This window comes from Saccoglossus kowalevskii, chromosome 3 (genome assembly GCF_978046115.1).
Source record: "Saccoglossus kowalevskii chromosome 3, keSacKowa6.1, whole genome shotgun sequence".
NCBI classification, from domain to species: Eukaryota; Metazoa; Hemichordata; class Enteropneusta; family Harrimaniidae; genus Saccoglossus; species Saccoglossus kowalevskii.
The window spans coordinates 28,937,435-28,959,487 of NC_140643.1; the positions used below are offsets into that span (position 1 = coordinate 28,937,435).

The following is a 22,053-nucleotide window of genomic DNA, read 5'->3' on the forward strand; positions in this document are numbered from 1 at the left end:
GGTGTGGTGTGTTTGTTTGTTTGTGTGTGTATCTTCGCTCATTATGTTACCGTCACATGAGGGCGATCTTTTACGAAGCGTCACGGTGAGTTCAAGATCATTGCATAAAAGTTATTTATTTATTTCAATATTTGATTTGTTGACAATTTGGTATCAAATGATTGCGAAGAATAAGTACTATTTTTACATACACGTTTTTTTTTCAATCCCGTAAACCTTATATAATATGTAGCCTTTGCATATTGTTGATCCTTGCGTTCGATCGACCAGCCTGAGCAACAAACATAGACCAGAGGGTTTATGTAGAAACACAGTGCATAGGCCATCATACCATGTTGTATGTTATTTATTTACTGATTTACATATTTAAACATTTCCGTCATATAATGTGGTAGAATGTGTTTTATGGACTTAAAAACTAAACACACATTCTTATCACGGTTATTAGAAGTAGCAGTGTTTTTATGAAGTATTCTACCATGAAGCGGCGTAATATTCGAAGATCTGAAATATTATTCTGAAATATTTATTTATTTTGTTATTGTCAGTCATAACACGTATGACTCTTTCTCAATAATAACTATTAAAATATTACAAAACAGTAATCGGTCTTTTACTCGTAATGTGAGGGACTGTGACTGGGAGAAGAATTATGCAAATTGCATTTTGGGACCGAAAGCTCTTTTCTTGATAAACACACCACCTACACACGAACCTGCACCTGTATCTTTGCTAATTGTATGTATCGGTATAAAAGTATGACTAGCCAATCGGCGACATCGTTACATCTGGAGATTTCCCGCAGTGATGAGGGGCAGTGTTCTGGTCACAATTACCCGCTGTCAACTTTATATCAACTGGACCGAAAGTTTCAATGCTGTTGTTGAGAGGTTTTAGTGAAGTCGCGAAACAGGTGTGCTCTAAGCTGTTGGTGTCGACGTATGATGGTAATTAGAAAATTATTTATTTACTAATATATAAAAATGATTGTAAAAGTAGGCAACACCGTGGGGAAGTGGGAAATTGTTTCGGGTTAGGCCCTCGCAACACCCTGTTCTCTCCGTCATCGTATTTCTTAACCATACACCATACGGGTAAAATCACACTTTGGCCACAGATATCTTTAATCGTCCAGTAGGCATTCTAGATGACGAGGGGATTAGTCTTCTAGTATGATGCATTTCAAACACAATTTTAGTGGCCTGGCGATTCACACCGTCACCAATCTCTGTAGTATCACAATATGCTTATCTCCGTCCCGAGAAAGCGACTGAATTGATTTCTATGCACGTAATAACGTCCTCTACTACTGTATACGTTTTTAAGCTAGCGTGTTATTTCAGATAATTTAGCTAATCAACAATTTCGCTAATTCAAGATGTCGCTAATTTAAAATAAAGTATATTTTCACAATGAGATTCTTGGCACATTAGCTAAATTAAGATTCTGTTAATTTATATATTGAGTCAAATTCGTTTAAGAGAGCTTGGATCTATTTCAACGTGTTTTACAGTATTTGTTGTAATATTTAGATGACTCTACCAGTGTAAAATATATCAATGAATAAAATTGTTGTCAAAATTTGTTTTATAAGCATACATACATATATTACTCCAGCGTGACACGGTCGCGTGAGTCGCGCCCTCCGCGGTGCTCCAACCCCAAAGTTCGGTTAGCGAGGGCGCCACCCCAATCATAAACACATGTGTTGGCGTGTTTTCATTTTATAACGTAAACCAAATATACGCTTATCTTCATTTGAAAAGCTCTCTTAGAATTTGGATTTCAGCTTCGATAAGAATTATCACTATAAACAAAAATAACTAGTATATTGCTAGTACATGTACATAATTCCGAACTATAGATGGCGTACCGACAATTACTTCAGTCACGTCTGACACCGTATGTTTATTTCGGCATTGAAAAAAAAACAACCTTAAAGTTTGCTTTAGTTTGTATTGTATTATTATTTTTTTTGCTTTTCTTGTCAATCACCAGCCTCTAAAATATTCAAGCCTTAGATGCACATCTCTATACGCAAATATTTAGAGCTGGCGCGAAGGCGGACACTTGAGTAGACGTCTGGCTATTAAAACCTAAATTAGAAGCAGAAAACAGAGTGTGCCAGACATGAACAGAGATAGAAGATGAAATACATGTCACTACGAATTGCGAACATCAAATACAACAAAAACACGCCAGACTAATTACTTGTCTGGGGCATTTTAAAGACCTCGATTTGTATTTTTTCTTCTGGATAGCCCCCCCCCCCCACAACTTGAATAATAATAAGAAAAAACAAAACAAAAACATTACCAAGCGAATATACATGAATTTGAATAGAAGTTACATACTACGATAATGTAGAAACAATTGTAAATGTGTTTTTTTCTTTATACCGGCTTCATATTGAGCTAATGCCACCCAGAAAGGATATTATTGAGACATCGTTTGTATGATGACTCTTTATTCAATGCGTGAAAAAGGCAAAATTTGGGTAATCGTCTAGTTTTGAGTGGGTTTGGAAAATAATGGATTGAAGAGCAAATTACGCCATTTCCACCACCAAATTAATGTTATTTTTTAAAAATATGAATTGTATAAAGAATTATCATGCATTACACCATAGTATGAAAGGTGTTTTCATGTATAATCCAAATTACTAATCGGACTCTTTGAAATATCATTATTTTAGTTAATTTTTTTTTGCGATTTTTATATAAATCAATTAAAATTCTGTGACTTATTTACACTGTTCCCGAACCCATAGTGTTATACATGTATACCACAATAAAGCTGCTTTTATTTTAATTCTGAAAACAGATTTAAAATTGAACAGTTTCATGAGATGTATTACATGATTTATTTTGATACACGCAATATTTTAATAATAAACAACACAAATATTTTGGCGGGAAAATTATGTAATTCAACACTTTAACTCATGAATTTGCAAAACTGAGCGATTACCGAAATAAGGAGTCCTAGCTCAATATAAAGCCAGTCTATTTGAGTAATAACATATTTTCCAATTTATCTGTGCGTGAAACAAAATATATACTTCGTATTTTTCCAAACATCAGCGAAAGAAAATTACCATTGATCACAGTCCCTCGACTTGGGGGACTGTGCGTTGACTAACTTGACAATCCCGGCACCGCATACAAAAGGTTGTTTGCCGTAATGAGTATAGTATCATACATTGTTTTCAGGGGTAGCGCACATAACAATGCCACATTACCATAACAATAGACGCATGGACACGAACTGGGATACGAAGTAACTGAGCTGAAAGCGAGGCTCATAACAACACAACACGTCAAAATGGCGGAGCAGTCGAATGTGTTCAGTGCTTGACACCCAGAGTTCCGTAAGTAGTTGTCTCTTATGTTGTCGTCTTTAGTACTGAGTTCTGTTATTCACTGTTACTGTTCGTTTATATTGGCTCCCACATACATGTACTTAATGGAAGTATCTCTCGATGTTACTTCTCTTGTTCGACAGTGTTACTGTGTAGGGATTAAAAAAAAGATTACTTGTCATATATATTCATTGACAGTATTTCGTGTCTGTAGTGTATCTATATAGTTATCATTCGACGCTGTGGAAAGTCATTTTTTGCGCATTTCTAGTATACCCAATCCTGGTTATGCGTCATAGTCTGTGCGATTTGTCTGTATTGCAAGTAGATACAAGTTTAAATTTATTTTATCGTAATATTTTATTATTTATTCTCGGACCAAGTAAACTTTGTCGTTCTCCGATTCTGAGACCAACTGTCTCGTCGACGATGTTCGCTAGTTGGCGTTGGTCGTACATGAATCCCGGTCACCACATCGTGTTTTTTGTACATGTACTGTAGTAGTTACAAAGAAAATATATGCATTCAAAAGATTTTTATTTCATCAAAATTTCATATTATTTATTTGTTTACCCCCCAGTAGCTCATTTCGAGGGTAAATTTTTCGTTTGCTGGACAGTTTCTGGCATCAATGTATACATACAGATACTTAAAAGTAGTACAACACGAAAATGTGTCAGGAAAGTAATTACCAGATAGGTCATTATAGGCCAAGTGCTAATCACAGAATACCCTTATTTTAATGAATATATTTCCTTCTGGAAGGAAATGAAATAATGAGTACTACAAGAGGCATAGTTTGAACACAAATACACGAGTCAGGTTTTAGTATTCGCTATTTTATTTTTATGATATCTATCATGTTTCAAATGAACAATAAGAAAAACGTTTTTTAGTTCCTCTAAAAGAAAATGTCAGCTGTTAAGAATAGTTTTTTGTCAACATTCGAGTCAAAGCAAACATTCACATCAACACCATTATTTTCCTAGTGTATTTGTGCTACATTAACAGACTGAAATTTTTCATAATAATTATGAATTGATATATCCATAAAATAAATTGTTGAATATCTTAAATTATGTAACAGTTAGTCTTAAATGCTACTTGCGAGTTTTTGAAATGTGTGTATATTTTAGCGCATATAGCAATGACAATATTTAGTGTAAAAATCTGGTTGTTGAGAAAAATGGTAAAATAGTATGCATAAAATGCCATTTTTGCAGTGATTTTCATCGACCACAATAAAAACATATTTCCTCGTTAAAAACCAACTAAAAATATTGTTAATATTTTAATACTTCTTGACATTAAAAATAGCTTGCAAGACACTGAGTATCTTTAATTTACCATACGTCACTGAGCAAAATTTTTAGATATATTTTTACCATAGAAAACAATGGTAAAATTCCCCAAAACAGACAAAACATGCTATTTTCACTGTATTTTATTGACCAATTTTTTCTAAAATATGGTGGCCCCAAATTTTTATTTCATGTTCTTCATCCTTTAACATGATATATCAAATATGTTAAAAAAAAAGATAAAAATATTTTTTCAGTATTTTTGTGTAGCAAAAAATTAGGTATAAAATTTGTTCAAAAATTTGGTGGCCTCATACATGTGGTAACTCATGATAATGGTAATATAATGAGCTCTCTTTCAATTTATTTGACTATGACGAGTTATACTAAATAACTGAATAATAATATTCATGCTGTGAATACTAAATAACTTGAGAGTATATTGGGTATTGTATTAAAATTGCAATATTAAATTATTATTCAGAATTATTTTTAAGTATGTTTGTGAAAAAAATTAATGAACCAAATGGAGTACTTATACTGATATAAAAGGCAGATGGTAGCGGTCACAGTTCACACGTGCATATTTTATGTAAATTCTTAATCTTTAAAAGTTTGTTGTGAATTTATACAGCTGAACATCTTAATTCTTCGAACAACAAAGTCAACATTTAGAAAATAATAAATCTATAAATTTTGTTCAAGAGCTGTAGGCAATGAAAAATTAAGTCCATTATATCCAAAATTATTTAAAATTTTAGAAACATATATGCAACTTTGCACCAAAATATTGGCAGAAAAAATGCAATGCATCAAAAGAATTATGATTAAATGGCTACAAGTCAGCCATTGTCATCCCCAGGCATCTTTGAGCACAGCTGGTTTACTATATTTGTTATTGAAAATTCCATTGGGACGGAGGGGGGGGGGGAGGCATTTTATATTTTATCAGATTGCAAAATAATATTTATATTACAGTGTAGGGATATTCACCTACCGTGTGGTACATTCAAGCAAAGGTAATTAATATACAATGTATAACCATAAATTTACCATATTATCAAACTATTATTAAAGTCATGCGTTGAGTACATGTATATGTAGGAACTGAAAACCTCAATTGATCTACTAGAAACACATTTTCTAACCACTACAATAAATAAATGTATCTGAAAATAGATTGAAATGACTTGAGGTGAGTTTGCCATCAAAAAACGTGGCTGCATTAAAATTGATATCGAACTACAAAAAAGCATAGCCAGCAATGACAACCTCCTGTAAGTGGAAGAATACAACACCACATATGATCAATGATAAACCTATGTAACATCTATGTGTAATTTTAAGAGTAAAAAACATGTAAATGAGCAAAAGTAAAAACTTTTATTGAATTACTGTGGAATACTTTATTTTCGCTGGAATTAATTTTCGCTGAAAAGGCTTTTTGGGCGTTTTGTGTGGAATTTATTTTCACTGATTTTTGATGAGTTTAATGTGAAATATAGGAAAAAAAGTGTATTGGATTTTATTTTCACAGAATCATCCCTTCAGTGAAAATGTCGAAAATAAAGAATTCTACAGTACCTTAACGTTTCATCAGAACCTAATTTTTGAAAGTGTGGAAAATTATTAAATTTTGTAGCAGTGCAGATTTCACTGGACAGGGATTCATTAGATGGGGATTTAGGTTCTGCAGCTTTAATGAAATGTAGTCTGTGCAAATGCATTTAAATTATCAATGTCTGTGGGCGATAATTTATGACAAAATCCATTAACAATATTGATATGTATGGTGGAGTTGAAGAAGGGCAGTGCAATTTCCTCTGTGTTACACTCCCACAAAGACAGATTAATTTGCACTGCCAAGTGATGCGAAATTGCAATGACATTTCATCTGTAGTACTAGTGGTGCCATGTAGAGCATGTATAGACAAACTTGACATGCATAATTGGAAAAGCTTCCCGTGTACATTTAGACATAGCTCATCTGTCTCTGTGTTCAGCTACATGTACATGTGAACAGGCAGTTTATCTGTATTGGTATAGAGCTACAGGTACTTGTACAAAGACAGGCATCTCATCTGTGTTGTATAGAGCTACAGGTACTTGTAGATAGACAGGCATCTCATCTGTATTGGTATAGAGCTACAGGTACATGTGGACAGACAGGCATCTCATCTGTATTGGTATAGAGCTACAGGTACATGTGAACAGACAGGCATCTCATCTATGTTGTATAAAGCTACACGTATAAATCACACGTATGTGTAGACAAACAGTTAGCCTGTCTTGGTACATGTATATACAGCTACAGTGTACTTCAATTTGCATGGAACTGATTACCTAATTATAAAGTCTCTGATAGAAGTCTTGCACACACACCCTGGTGTTTCTTGATCTATCTACTAGAACATCATTCTATTCCAACCCATGTTTTTAGATCCTTCCACCTCCCAACTCACCACATCCCAAGTTTCCTAATCTTTCTACCTTCCAGCATTCTCGTATCCCATCCCAGTGCAACCCAGGTTTTCTGATCCTTTCATCCTTTTTATTCTTCTTTCCTTTCCACCGCCTATCTCATCCCAATACTCGGCTGGTTTCCAACTACTTTTACCTCTCATGATCCTATTCCAACCCAGGTTTTCTGATCCTTTCACCATCCATCAAAGCCCAACAGAATGTAGGTTTCCAGACCATTCCACAGCATCCTAACTCCAAATCTTCTGGTCTTCCTGTCTTCCCAACTCAGTGGGTTTCCTGATCCTCCTACATTCTATGGTACCCACCATCTGTCACACCTCCACCCAAGTTTCCTGGTATGTCTACCTCCCCAATTCAGCTGTTTTTCTGATCCTCCTACTTTCTATGGTATCCTCCATCTGTCACACCTCCAGCCAGGTTTCCTGGTATGTCCACCCCCCAAACTCGGCTGGTTTCCTGATCCTCCTACATTCTATGGTATCCACCATCTGTCACACCTCCAGCCACGTTTCCTGGTATGTCCACCTCCCAAACATGGCTGGTTTTCTGATCCTCCTACTTTCTATGGTACCCACTTCCTGTCACACCTCCAGCCAGGTTTCCTGGTATGTCCACCTCCCAAACTCGGCTGGTTTTCTGATCCTCCTACTTTCTATGGTACCCACTTCCTGTCACACCTCCTCCCAGGTTTCCTGGTATGCCCACCTCTGCAACTCGGCTGTTTTCCTGATCCTCCTACCTTCTATGCCAACCATCTTCTGTCACACCTCCAGCCAGGTTTCCTGGTATGTCCACCTCTCAAACTCGGCTGGTTTCCTGATCCTCCTACCTTCTATGGTACCCACTTCCTGTCACACCTCCACCCAGGTTTCCTGGTATGTCCACCTCCCTAATTCAGCTGGTTTCCTGATCCTCTTACTTTCAATGCCAATCACCTTCTGTCACACCTCCACCCAGGTTTCCTGGTATGTTTACCTCTATAACTCAGCTGTTTTCCTGATCCTTCTACCTTCTATGCCAACCACCTTCTGTCACACCTCCACCCAGGCTTCCTGGTATGCCCACCTCTGCAACTCGGCTGTTTTCCTGATCCGTCTGCCTTCTATGCCAACCACCATCTGTCACACCTCCACCCAGATTTTCTGGTATGCCCACCTCTGCAACTCTGCTGTTTTTCTGATCCTTCTATCTTCTACATGTATGTAAACCACCATCTGTCACACCCCCACTCAGGTTTTCTGGTATGCCCACCTCTGCAACTTGGCTGTTTTCCTGATCCCTCCTAATGTACCTTCTATGCCAAACACCATCTGTCACACCTCCACTCAGGTTTCCTGGTATGCCCACTTCTGCAACTCGGCTGATTTCCTGATCCTCCTACCTTCTATGCCAACCACCTTCTGTCACACCTCCACCCAGGTTTCCTGGTATGTTTACCTCTACAACTCAGCTGTTTTCCTGATCCTCCTACCTTCTATGCCAACCACCTTCTGTCACACCTCCACCCAGGTTTCCTGGTATGCCCACCTCTGCAACTCTGCTGTTTTCCTGATCCGTCTGCCTTCTATGCCAACCATCTTCTGTCACACCTCCACCCAGGTTTCCTGGTATGTTCACCTCTGCAACTCAGCTCTTTTCCTGATCCTCCTACCTTCTATGCCAACCACCTTCTGTCACACTTCCACCCAGGTTTCCTGGTATGTTTACCTCTGCAACTCAGCTGTTTTCCTGATCTTCCTACCTTCTATGCCAACCATCTTCTGTCACACCTCCACCCAGGTTTCCTGGTATGCTCACCTCTGCAACTCGGCTGTTTTCATGATCCTCCTACCTTCTATGCCAACCACCATCTGTCACACCTCCACTCAGGTTTCCTGGTATGCCCACTTCTGCAACTCGGCTGATTTCCTGATCCTCCTACCTTCTATGCCAACCACCTTCTGTCACACCTCCACCCAGGTTTCCTGGTATGCCCACCTCTACAACTCAGCTGTTTTCCTGATCCCTCCTACTGTACCTTCTATGTCAACCACCTTCTGTCACACCTCCACCCAGGTTTCCTTGTATGCCCACCTCTGCAACTCGGCTGTTTTTGTGATCCCTCCTACTGTACCTTCTATGTCAACCACCTTCTGTCATACCTCCACCCAGGTTTCCTGGTATGCCCACCTCTACAACTCAGCTGTTTTCCTGATCCCTCCTACTGTACCTTCTATGCCAACCACCTTCTGTCACACTTCCACCCAGGTTTCCTGGGATGTTTACCTCTGCAACTCAGCTGTTTTCCTGATCCTCCTACCTTCTATGCCAACCACCTTCTGTCACACCTCCACCCAGGTTTCCTGGTATGCCCAACTCTGCAACTCGGCTGTTTTCCTGATCCTCCTACCTTCTATGCCAACCATCTTCTGTCACACCTCCACCCACGTTTCCTGGTACTCCCACCTCTGCAACTCAGCTGTTTTCCTGATCCCTCCTACTGTACCTTCTATGTCAACCACCTTCTGTCACACCTCCACCCAGGTTTCCTGGTATGCCCACCTCTGCAACTCAGCTGCTTTCCTGATCCCTCCTACCTTCTATCTTATCCACCTGCTGTCACACCTCCACTCACAGATCAGATTTTCAGTTAGAACGACATCTATATATCAAAGATATATATAAACATGTTTCATAATAAATTATGTGTACTTGTTATATGTGTGAACAAAAAAGAATAGACATTACAGTTTATTTTAGGTTTTTCTTTAATTTAACATAATACAATGACATGTGGTGTGAATATGTTGGATGGTAATATTTGAATATAATCTTCCTGATACATGCTTCATTGCATTTGTAATAAGATTACAACTTCCCATGGTAAACATTCATTATTAATGTCTGTCATCATGTTCTAGATTCTTAAAGTCTAGAGACTAATCCACTCTTAGTTGACATTGTCATGAGGAAATTATATAAATTAAAAAAACAATCCACTGGAAATATGTACACCAACATGATATTTTCAAATTAATTTGGTTATAATATTTAATTTGTTTAATTGTAGGTTTTCAGACTGGGAAATGTTTTCAATTATGCACAAAGTGCAGAAATTGACTCGCTTGATCTCACATATTCTTGGGTAACAATTATAGTAACTATTATAGAAACAATAGCAGTCTGCAATCTGCAATATTGTTGCAACACATGTCCCTGATATCATTAGTCACACTAAAAAAACTCTTATGCAAAAATTAATTAAAAAACATCCAGCAATTTTTCAAGTGTGGAAGCAGTCGCATTTCATAGAAGATGCTTATTAGATATTTACATCTCCATGACAACCCATATTGGATATTGATCACTGTATCTTTCTTCTTTTTCCAATAACACTAACACTATTGTGAATTGTTTACAAAGTATTGTGTACATTTCATACAATTTCTCCAATGCAAGGAAAAAATCAATTTTGATCAGAATATGAATCTCTTACAAGTACCTGCTTTTATCTGCTAGTGATTGGCTTGTTTTCTTTTGGATAAGTTCCTTGTTCACCAGTTTGTGTCTGGTATTATATGTAATTACATTCCATTATAGTATGCACTGATCTGATCGAGTGTTGATGTGCATGTACTTCAGTATACTATGGATCAAGTAGATGATTGGAAACTCTTTTAAGTGGAATACTCACATTCACAGTGATCTAATGGCATAATGTGTGTGTCACATGGTACACTTTATACTGTAAATGAATTATTCACTGGGTTTTAATTAGACTGTTTTCACAGATATGTCACTAACTTAAATACTATAAAATACTTTATTTTAGCTGGAATTAATTTTTGCTGAAACAACTTTTTGTGTGTTTTGTATGGAATTTATTTTCCCTGATTTTTGACAAGTTGAATGTAAAATATAGGAAAAAAACTATATTCGCTGGATTTTATTTTCACTGAATCTTTCCTTCAGCGAAAATAGCAAAAATAAATTTCAATCGAAAATAAAGTATTCTACAGTAGTCCCAAATATACTGTGTAAAAGTACAATGGAAAATGTTTCATCTGTTGCAAATTTGTGAATTTAAAACCTAATAATTATTATGCTTGAAATACCAAAATAAGAAATTGAATATCAGTGAAAAAATAAATGTTTTCACAGTAGCCAGTTACAGATACAGGTTGTAGTGTTCTCCCAAACATGACAGCCAATTTGCATAATACTGTAAAATGACTAATTTTCACTGGGTTTAAATTTCACTGATTTACCATTTCGGGCATATTCAGTGGGTTTTAAATTCACGGTTTCGTCATTTAGATAATGTGTTCTATGCTAAATTTTACATATTCACTGGGTTTTAATTTAGCGCATTTTTCCAGTCAGCGAAATAAGCTAAATTAAAACCCAGTGAATAATTACCCCCTTTACAGTAACCATACAATAATCGATAGTTTTCTTGGAAGTTCAAGTGACTAATCATACTTCATCAACTGCGCACACGTGGGAATTGAGACCAAGCGATAACAACACACGCTAAATCTCAAAGGCTCATAGGTAGGCACTTGTTTGTAAACAATAACACGCTATGGCCATCTGATGCATGTGTAGGTGACGACTCCCCTGCTTTAATAATATGATTCTTATTTCATTGTTCGTTGTGTACATAAAAGTGAATACAGTAATAAGAAGTTGGCATAAATTCAGTTTTTCTCTTTTTAGCTTGATGAGTCATGTACATTGAGAGATGTTAATGGTGATAGTCACTACATGTGTATACTTGTCAGTCTGTTTTGTTTGTCTGTGCCTCTGCCTGTCCCATCATTTGTATCAACTCTTCTGTGATTTTTTTGACTGTGCTGATGACTTTCAAACTTGACCTGCACTCTAAAATTCTGTCCAGCCGTTGCTTTGACAACAGCCAACAAAATGATTGTTTGCTTCCCCAGTGGATCGCCAATCAGCTTATTCAGTGACTGTGATACCACCACTCGGGCACATTAGCCCTGCATGGGAGAGGTGGAAATAGTTTAACAATTTACCATGCATTCATTACAAGCATAAAATCTTCTTTCAAATTTTATAATGAAAACTAATATCAATACATGTACACATAAAATATACATGTACATGATATGACTGAAAGTAGATGAGAAATGTTGTGACACCTGTGGATGCAGTGATACAAATCCACTATGGTGTAAGGAGAAACTTTTGAAGCACTGTTTTTATTCCTGCTCAATCAGTCTCCAATGTGAAATGTTGTTTCTTTCCAAGAACAGTTGACAATTCAAATAAATGCCAGGAATATCAATGGCTTATGACAGCTTTCAATTCAGCATATTTAAAATAATACTTTCCATGTTACATAATAATTGTATAGCGCCTAATATCCATCACAATGATGCCCAATGATGATGTCAGAATGAGAGATTGCCATATGTCTTGAGTCTGGTTCTGGGCACTGTAAGTGTCTATGTATTACGTGACCGAAAACCAAAACCAAATACATGTAGATGTCCATATTGGTATTCATGTCAGTTAGTTTAAATATTTGTACTTTCACATAATATTTGTAACTACATTGTAACTGATTGAAGTTTGATAACTCAATGGCGATAAAACAACAATGTAATGTGCAAACCAACCATGCAGCACCTTTTATATTAAAACTAGCTACCATTTATCGCCAGATAAACTAAAATCAATTATAACACATTCATGTCTTTAATGGAGATGCCACATTGAAACAAACATTAGAACAAGTTTTCATGAAGGAAGTCACCACTCAGTTACCTTATATGTATAGTTTAACATGCATTGTTGCGTGACAGCGAAAGCCAACAGCTGGCTTGCACACAGGTAATATTAGACATTCTGATTCAAGACATGGATTGGTAGGTACATTATTATATACATACCCCAGCTATTTCTGCAATCTGTGCTAGTGTAGACTGTCTGGGTAGTTATTTGTTAGGTGCCTTAATAGCATCACCATGGTTGGGTAGTTGAGCATGAAACAGAACATTTCTTTTTGCCTTGCCCAAAATGTTATGAAGGGTGAGGTATATTAGGAAACTTAATTGTCTGTCGGTGATGTTGCCATTAAGAAATGTGTTTGTGTGATAACTTGAATAATTGTTATCCAAACAATGTCAAACTTGGTTATAATGTTCATAAGATTTTCTTGTATCTCGTGGAAAAATACCATAAGTTATTGACAAAATTGTTTTCTGCACTTCTCGATCCATATATTGGACATGCTCAGACCGCTCATGTTCAAACTTTATATGTTTATTGAACTTGATAACTCATATGTTAGTAAAATGTTTCGGTAATTTTTGATAGAAACAAATATATTATTCATATATTCTATGAATTCTGTAAATCAACAATAATGACTTTTGTTTTTTGCATTGCCAGCATATTAAACATATTCTTGCTATGAATCATTCTATAATTCATATTACATGTACTACTGAACTGATCATTGTCTTTCCAAGATTATTTATTAAATTACATGTAATTTGGTTTTGCTCATGGTGAAATGAAGGGGACAACTTCTGATTCCCGAATTACCAACAGATGTGATGTAATTCTATTTGCAAAGATAGGGTAGGAACAAAATATAAAAAGTAAAAACAAAACAATAGACATGTAACCCTGGGAGAAGTTAGTGGCATATTTAAAACAGTTTTTTAACAGATAGTGAACTGAGAATGGATGGGTACAAAAGAGGCAGATAGAAGAACTAGATAATACAGCTGATAGAAATATTGTATGCTATGTGTGGGTTTCGCTGAGTAAATATCACAGTAACATTGTTTTTAACTCCAACCCCCCTCCCCCAATGTTAAAATATCATGCTAGGCAAAGATAATTTGCTTGCTGACTTTTCTTGCTTAGGCAGAACAATGAGCAAATTTTCAGAGGCTGATACGAGTTAGTTGCAGATGATGGCCCTTTTATTTGAGGTGATTTTTTTATGTTGTGAGTTGGAAACACAGATGATAGGTGTACTACAACTCTGCACGATTGGAACATTTGAAATCTGTCTTCCCTTCCGATTTGTTGATGCCAGCTCATGCAATATCTGAATGCACACAAATTATAAACATGCAAATGCTATCAATTTGGAATACAGGAATTGTATGAGTGAAATTTGTCATTTGCCAACAAAGGGCAAGGAAACCATAGTTTAACTATGTTTCTATAGATTATTCAACTATGACATTTCGATAAATTAGTCTACTTCAAAATAATCTGTTCACATTTTTTGTGGTTTGTTTAATAGAAAATCTTATTAGTTTGATTACTGCTGGGGACATTTTCCCAATATTGGATCTTGAATATTATATCACACTCCTACATCTACATGTAGTAGTAAATAAATTGTCCTAGTTTTTACTGCTATTCCAAATTACCCTTTGAACTTAAACTCTGATTTGGTTACCATAGGTTTATTTGATAGCATCGTACTAAAATGCAGACCATTCAAAGGTTGTCAGTTACCCTCATTTCTCAACCAACCTTTATATTTGTGCGAATTACTCGCCTGATTACACCATTTTTCAGTTCTTAAGCTTCTTAGGTCAGGATGCAACATTTGTACTTTGGTTTATCTAAGTGACATATAACTTGTGTTGCCTGCGTATACAGTATCGTCGTCACCATGGTATTTCAAATAACACCTCACAACACGGCTTACACGACTAATTCCTCATTCAATAATAATAAGTTTATTTATTTGAGATTTTCTGGCATCTACTCATAGTTCCACAGCAATCTGAATAAAATTCAAAGTATCAATATTTTTTTGATTATTTTATTTTCCATAATTTATTTTTATTTTTGTTTATTTATTATTTTTTGGTGCGTTATTTTCTGTTATTTTTATATATTGTATTTAGGTTGCCATAACTACAGTAGTTAAGATGACCAAGATATGATATAAAAAAATAGTCAAAAATAACAATAAATCAAAAATGAAAAAAAAATGGATCCTATGCCTACATCAGATGTTCAGATTTAAATCAGATTGGTTTCACAGATATAGAAATATTAAAATTTACTTCGTTGTAACTTGGAAATTGATTATGTTGCCCTACATTCATCTTTAATGTGCTTGGTAATATCATTGGCTTTGCTTGCTTTGAGTTTATCAGGTGTTGTCAAGGATTAGTGATATCACTCAACAAGTTGTTTATGATATGTCTGTATAACAATATACCTGACCTGTTTAAGGTCACGGCACTGCTACCTGGTAGGAGTGTTCTCATAATCTACAGGTTTACAAGTTTTTAAAATCTTTATTACAATCAAATCTGGTGAGTACAACATTTGTGATATAAAACACTTAAAGTTGTGAAATATTTATTTGTTAGTGTGATCTATTTTTAAACAAAACATTCAACAAGGAACTTTTTTTTACTACATGTAGCACCTTCAGCGAGTCCTGTAAAATGGTATATTTGTTTAACAGCTTGTCAGAACTACAGAAGCATGTACATGTGTAACTGGCATAGTGGTATTTACATATGCTTTTGAACACAATGCATGTAGTAATATGTACATGTAATAAAATAATATGTGCTTGTCCATAGAAAATGATATATGCTTGTCCATAGAAAATGACATATGCTTGTCCATAGAAAATGATATATGCTTGTCCATAGAAAATGATATATGCTTATACATAGAAAATAATATTTGCTTGTCCATAGAAAATAATATTTGCTTGTCCATAGAAAACGATATTTGCTTGTCCATAGAAAACGATATGTGCTTGTCCATAGAAAACGATATATGCTTATACAGAGAAAATAATATTTGCTTGTCCATAGAAAATAGTATGTGCTTGTAATTATATATCACTAATGAGACCTTGTCTTAAAGTCAAATACATAGCATTTGAAACACTGAAACATTTAAATTTTAACATTCACTTTAAACAATACAATTATATGATGTATATGATGTATGTGATTTTTATGTATATGATATATCGGTATACAATGTATATAATATATACATATAGGTATATGATATATATGACGTATAATACATGTATGATATATCGGTACAATCTAAATAATAATAAATGTTGTCCCCATAAATGCCTTATACCTACTTGTAGGACTATACAGATAGGTCTAGAAACTTGACAGTCTGACATACCAGTTACCATTAGTAACCATACTAGATATATGTGGAACTGATAATTGCAAGTGACAAGGTGCACTTCCCAATACGTTTAACACATAAATTCCTTTTCCTTAATAGCAGTAATGGTCTTAATAATCTGTACATTCCATCAACTTAAATTGCATTTTCCACTTACTACGAGTGGCGTTACAGCTTTTCTTTTGAGTGTGATTCCAGCTACAAGGCTACATGTATATTGCTACATATTGTGTAGCGAATATCATTCAAAGTCTGTTTCTTAAGGTGTTTAATTTACTACTATGTACTTTACTTAGTTCTCAAGTGTTTATCCATTTTCCGAAGTTTGCTTATACTTTCAATTTGAAATTGACACATACTGAGTTACTGGCTATAGTTATTTCACAGCTTAATTTATAACTTGTATTGTAGAAGACTTTACACTGTCATCTAATTGTATTTATTAACTTTCATCATAAAGTAATTTATGAACTATTTACCTCATTAGTTTTTAACCCTTGAAGTTGTAATGGAGGGTTATCACACTGCAAGGGATACATGAAGATTGCTTCGATTGACAGTCGATGTGACTGCCTACTGTCAGAGTACATATATTGTTATATCTTCAGGAAATCCTCTACACAGATTCATTATGCTGGAGATAAATTTCTCTGTGTCAGGGGAAATCATAAACGGAAATTTTGTAGCTTGCAAATTCCTAAAGACACCAAGACGCAGCAACTCTCACACAATTTATTTTTTTCAAATGCCTTTCAGTGACAATTAAACTGTTTGCAATGAGTAATCTTATTATTATACATATCATGCAAATAGTGTTTGGCTCTGTTTATTAATTTTTTCAATTTTACTTGCCAAAATTCCAACCATGAAGTTAAAAGGGAATCCTTTCATCTCTATGACTTCAGACAATGGGTGTCTTGATGGGGAGAGAACTTGTGGTGAAATATTATATTGGTAGTTGTCAAAATTTCAAAAACAACAGAAAAATAAACAACATTGGACGACTTTTTGCAAGGCTACCTTATGACGGGTTCTGCCATGTTCAGTACACATACGAGTAAATGCCAAGTGAACACTTTTTCTGCAAACAAAATTTTACAAGAGTGATGATGCCATGAACTTTTCAAGAGGAAACTATATTGTGTGATCCGGTACTTGCAGCCAAATGCAGCTTTGCCCTTTCATTTCGGCATGTGTTGGCGGCAGTCATGATGACGCAATTGCCATAATCATGCATGAATTATGTATTGCATATTATGCATTCAAAAACACTGAAGCATGATGGTAAGCTGTTGACAATAATTTTATGCTGAAACTGGAGCTAACTAAATGGTTACTTTGGTAGAAATTATTCCTAACCTGACAACAGGTGGCCAAATAAGCTGTAGGTATTTTTATTTTCTTCTTATTCTAGTCGCAAAAACCATTGAAGTGGTTTTGAAAATGCTAATTTTAATTACCAGGTTGAATTCAAATGTCACTGATAAACATACATGTTTGTTTTCTTATCTTATTCTTTTCTGGTCTTTTAAAGAGCAAGTCAGTTGGAATTTTATTGCACAATCGTTATTAACTTTCATTTCTATTTTAGACCTATTGTTTATAAATGCAAAACTTCTAATGTAAATATTCAGTTCCAGTAATCCCCTGAGAGCAAATATTGGGCAGAAGTCACAATAACAGTTATCATGACAGGAAGTTCACTATCCATCTCTTTTTAGCTATATTATTATTTATTTGGAGTTCACATTTCCTAATAAGGTTGGATGCAGAACTGATATGAAAATTACGATGCTGTGTAATTTGTGGAGATACTCTGACAGATGTTTAATGATCAGTAATAGTGATTAATAATTTGTATTAATCTGTTATAATCTTTTGTTAATTTACATAAATTTAATTCATCACCATCGTGATAATGCATTAATGAAGAATGACACATGTATGCCTGTTGTGAATAAATTATGGATATATAATGAATGACATGTTGTTGCTGATGTCTATAACTATTAATGTCAAGTGATAAATTTCTTTTTTCTTTTTGTGAAAATTTAACCTTGATGACTTCAGTTTGATTCTTTTCATAACAAAGACCCACCTCCAGCAATTTATCCATTTAAAAATGGTGTATGAAAAAAAGAGCATTCTTTTTGTCAGAAAACAGACTGGTATAGCTGTAACAAACATCACTATGGTTTCCTTCAACCCTTTACATGTCTCACACCCACCTTTCTATTTTATCATTTGTCCTGCATGACATTAACAGTGTCCACAAATCCGATGTCAAAGACCTGAATAGTTTGAACAATAAGCTTTTGTTATATTTGTAAAACAAACATGGCTTGACTGTCGGGTCTGGTCGACGTATAGCTTAGTGGGTCACTATGTTCTTTTGTGATGATCACCTTTAGGGCATTTTTCGTGGCAAAACCTGACCCAGTAACTGACCTATCAGGGCCGAGTATATATTACTTGTGGTATGTTAAGTTTGATGCTGAAATTGCCTTATTATTAAATGCACTGTAAGCCATACAAGAATTTGAACTAACATATTTGATCATGTGTTAAACCCCGTAATATTGATCTTGTAGTTGTGATATTTATGGTGCCAATGGGTATAGATAATACCTAAAAGTAAAACATTATTCATTATTATGAACCATATTTGCTCTATTAGTAGTGCATACACTTAGATAAATTACAGAGATACAATGTTAAAATTAAGGAATATTCTTATGATTTTCAATATAGCCACCAGATTTTTGGTTCATATGCACTTTCAATTGAAATACATTATGTATAATAATTATAATTTCATTTATTACACCATAATAAATGTTAACAAATCATTTTAGGCTGTTATGTAATAAATTTGGTGTCATATGTTTGTGCTTTCAATATAGTAACTAAGGTATACTATACATTTGCTATATTACCTGTAGTAGCACATGTGCTTGAAAATATGAAAATTACAGATGTGTTTCTATGTTCAATATAAACTCATATTTTAATGATTCAGTGCATAGGTACTTCAAATGCAATTTTGAGTGTATACATATATGTGCTTCTATTGGAGATGCACTTCTAATAGAGAAAATATGGTAAGGTTATTTCTGAGACAATCTCAATTTTAATTGGAAAAATGATGTTAAATGTATCTTGTGAATGGGCAATTTCTTGCAATATAAATTGAGTTGCCATTGACAAAGTGAGTGAAAATAAAGTGAAAGTGAAAAAAATGGGTAAATAAAAAAAATTATATTATAGTAATGTAAACAAATTTAAATAATTTAGTGAAATCACTATCAGGTGAAAATAGAAAACAGTTAATTCAGAAAAGCTTGCAAAAAGAAGTAATACTGAGTATAAAGACCCCAAATTATGCATGTATGTGTATTTCATAAAGCTGATCACATAGGTGGAAAAAGAAGGGTCTGAAGGCTGGTTCTTTTCATTCTGTGATTTTAAGCTCAGAATGAATTCTCTTCACATGAATTACTCTCATCATCATCAACAAGCAAAACATGTTGTTTTTTTTTAAATGAATATTCACATCTAATTCCGAATTGGTAAATTTCTACTTATAATAAAAAAAATTAATATAAAGCCATATCTACATTAGATTCGTCTTAGTACTCACTAATATTAATTTGCACAATTCATTTACTTTACATCATTAGCACTGCTGTGTTTCATTCAGAAAAATTAATCTCAATAAAGTTATTATACAGATGAATATATCTTACACGATTATCAGTTCCCTGCCATGCATAATGAGCCTCACAACAAGTCATTAAAATTCTCTACCTTGTTGAGGAAATTCTCTCTCTTAAAAATCCTTGCAATGTAAAAAAAAAAAAACACACCATGGCTACGCTATGTTTGTGTTTCCTGTATTGCTATGGCAGCACCACCTGCATCTGCCTCCACCTTAGGATTCCCATAAATAATAGAGCATCCCACAAGAGTGGACAAATACATAGGTCTGTACAGGCTGTATTATTTGCTGTACGTGTTGTCAATAGCGATCGCGTTACCAGTTTACAGTGGAATATATATATATATGCAGAGTATTGTATCTTCTCTTTCTTGACGGTAAGATAGCATAAGTGTCTTTCTCCATACGTGTTAGTGAATGATAAGGATGTTAACGGCTGCTTGAACATCCAACTTATCATCAAACATTTACATCTGAGCATTTTGACTCCTTGCCTAAAAAATGTCAGCCATCAATTAAATGCTTGTGTGTTTTTTACAAAATTTAAAACATCTTCATACATCGTGCATACCAAGAACATGCATCACTGCCTTGCAATTCATCTTCAGCTAGAGTATAAGTTCTATTAAAAAATATTTCAATACATCGGAAAAATAATGCTGGTCAGAATACGCTCTTGAATTTTAACTGATGATGTAATAGTATGTATATTTTTGTAAAATACACTATTAACAACAAACTTCATACCCTGCATGGAAACAAATTCACTCATGAACATACAGTTATTTCGTTATTTCTCAGACTTTTATTTTGATATTTTCAGATAAAATAACAATTGAAATTCCACAATTTCACTACTAGTGAGGTTGCTATGGCATATGAAATGTTTCTAATGAATGTGATTTCTAGAGACACGCCTTTATTGCAGCAATGTTTATTTGAAGGTTACTTGAATTACAGTGTACAAATACATGTTGGTGCTACAGCACAGTCTAAGTGTAACCAAGATTTACCTAGCTTTAAAGTTTGAAGAGTATATGTTATTTTAGCCATACTTTTATTATAGGTTCATGCCGTCAAGATAACGAAAACTACAAATTGAGGTCACGGCACAATTATTCAAAATTTAGAGATTATTTCTTCATAAAATGTTACTTACTGATATGGGCTGAAAAAGTCATATATTGTTATTATGGTAATACATACGAGTCCTTATACTGTTAAAACTTGTTAAATATATATAATAAAATTCATACAGTTTCCAGTAAAATAATATTTTCTCATTATACTCTCCCATAATGCATTGCATATCAGACTGTGATGTATGTTGTCCAAGTTATATCATTATCATTGTTCACGTAAAAAACATATTTTATTTTTATTATTAGATAACATCATTTGTTATTCTAAACTATTTTGCATAACTTTTTAACCAAAACATTACTATATTTGGCAAAGTATTATTATTGCTGATAAAGTATTCCAATGGTTAGTTCAGCTTGACATACATGTACCTGCTCGTTACACTTAGCATTTAGCTACTCATCGAGATGAACTCACTTGTTTGTTTCTTTGTTGAAAATAGCTTGCATATAGTACCCAACCAAAACATATTTGATATCAAAGTCAGAATTTGTTCAATTTCCTGTTCTTGGCATTTCGCCTGCAATCGTGTGCCCAGTTTCATTACATGCTGCTATAAGGCTATCACTTGGGGAAGATCTCCATAGAAACTGAGATGAAAATGATTGCACTACGGCATCCAAACATGTTTTTTTCATTCCTGAGTAGAAGCTTTACTACATATGACATGCTGCCTGTGTCTTTTTGGGATGTTTTTTTTCAGTTCTGAATGATTATTATTGGTTTCAGTGTCTGCTACAATTCCCTCATGATCAGCTTCAAGAGGAAACATAATTAATCAAATAACAAATAATTAAAAACTATACGCTAAAATGCATTTCGTAATTTGGTCTTGAATGTTTTCTACAGATACATGTATTTCATTCATACAATGTAGTCATACATTC

General features: G+C 34.5%; 1 protein-coding gene across 1 annotated transcript in view; it reads left to right on the plus strand.

Moving 5' to 3' along the window:
• Positions 1–22,053, plus strand: part of LOC100370084 (uncharacterized) — a 113,639-nt gene continuing 91,586 nt past the window's right edge. The window contains exons 1-2 of the mRNA XM_085497000.1: positions 1–85; positions 3,213–3,370. The gene's annotated coding sequence lies outside the window, so the exon portion shown is untranslated. The remainder of the gene's footprint in view (positions 86–3,212; positions 3,371–22,053) is intronic.